General features: G+C 37.2%; 1 pseudogene; it reads right to left on the bottom strand.

The window, feature by feature from the left end:
* Window positions 1-202: 202 nt before the first annotated feature.
* On the bottom strand, window positions 203-1,496 carry LOC148802550 (wall-associated receptor kinase-like 2 pseudogene; annotated as a pseudogene).
* Between the last annotated feature and the right edge of the window lie 291 nt (window positions 1,497-1,787).

Below are 1,787 nucleotides of genomic sequence, written 5' to 3'. Positions count from 1 at the left end.
AAGAAACTATTCATATCTCAAATATATCAAGAGTAAAATATGGATCATACAACTAAGTGGTATAAAACACATCTATGGTGAAACAATAAGGACATATGGGTATAGATAAGTAGAGAGAGGACATACAACACAAATGCAATACTCTTTAAAATACAACAACTGAAGTTGAATATCTTTAATATCTATATCTTAGTAAAGATGACTACAAGGATGGATTATGCAGTAATGGTTGCTCATCAACTTGTGTTTTGAAATTGTTCTCCATACTTTTGCATCCTGTTGAAGTTGAACCTGTATCCCAAAGGCCTATTGGTTTATCTATGATGCATTCCACCTCATGAATTTTTCGTTCAACATGAGAATATCCTTCGGACCTCCTCAATCCCTCGAGCTCCAATGCAACTTCTTTCATTGTTGGCCTTTCCTTTCCATTTAAGCTCAAGCATCTTTTTGCAATGTTGGCAACCTTTTGGAGTTCATACTCTCTACCATCTTTTAAGACTTGAGCATCGAGAATTTCAAAAAGATGGTTCTCCATTATTGCAGAAATAAAATAAGTCACAATGTTTCTCCCTTCTAATGGTCTAGTAAAAGAAATTGGCTTCTCCCCTGTTAGGAGCTCCACAGGAACAACCCCAAAGCTATAAACATCACTTTTGTCCGTGAGTTGACTTGACTGAAAAATATTCAGGATCCAAATATCCAAAGGTCCCTTGTACCATAGTGGTTAAGTGAGTCTTATCAATTGCAATTGATCTTGAAGTCCCAAAATCAGACACCTTAGCCCTACCTTTGTCATCTAAGAGGATGTTTGAAGATTTTATGTCTCTGTGGTAAATTGGTATTGAAACTGCTGAATGTAAGTAAGCAATTGCTCCCGAAACTTCTGTGGCAATTCTTAAGCGATTGTCCCATGTTAATAAGAAATCCTCATTTTGATAATGAATATTGTAGAAAAGAGTTCCACCAATGATGAATTCATAAACTAATAGAGGAATTTCTGTCTCTAAACAACAGCCCAACAATTTAACCACATTCCTATGGTTGATTTGAGAAAGTATGACAACCTCATTGATGAATTGTTCAAGTTGACTTTCATCCTCCATCTTGGATTTCTTGATTGCCACAATTCCTCCATCTGATAGCATACCTTTATAAACTGTACCTTGTCCCCCTTGACCAAGAATTCGATTTTCATTATATTGATCAGTTGCCTTTGCTAATTCATCCGCTGTAAAAACTTTTATTTTCTCGACATTGCCTTCTTTTGATGAAATTTGTTGTTTCAATAGCAAACCACCATTTCTTTTATAAAAATTTTCTTTTTGTTTCTTTATTTGTTTTTTCTTCAAAACATGGTACAATCAATAACTGGATAGAAGTAACACCATACCTAAACATACACCTGCATGATCCATGGAAGATAATTGGTTAAGAATAACATAATAACTAAGAGGAAACCAACAAATAGAAGATTTTAATGCAGCAAATCCCATGTGTTAATTTTGTTTAAAAGTGGTGACTAGAAGTTGAGTAGGGCCTCTCTGACTTTGGCTAAATAGGCGACCATGGTCGGCTCGTGAGCTTCATACTCGCCCGTGACCTGGTTGACCACGAGCTGGGAGTCGCTGTAGATAACAATGTGCTTGGCTTTTACTTCTCTGGCTAAGGCTAGTCCGGCTATCAACGCCTTGTATTCTGCTTCACTGTTAGACGCCTCGAACTCAAAGCGTAGCGCGTATTCCAGTTTCATGCCGATCGGGCCGTGCAAAACTATTCCGGCACTG

This window comes from Nelumbo nucifera, chromosome 2 (genome assembly GCF_055504915.1).
Source record: "Nelumbo nucifera cultivar China Antique chromosome 2, China Antique-T2T, whole genome shotgun sequence".
In the NCBI taxonomy this organism is placed as follows: Eukaryota; Viridiplantae; Streptophyta; class Magnoliopsida; order Proteales; family Nelumbonaceae; genus Nelumbo; species Nelumbo nucifera.
Note: the sequence above shows the minus strand (reverse complement) of the source record. Positions and strands in the feature narration are given on the sequence as shown.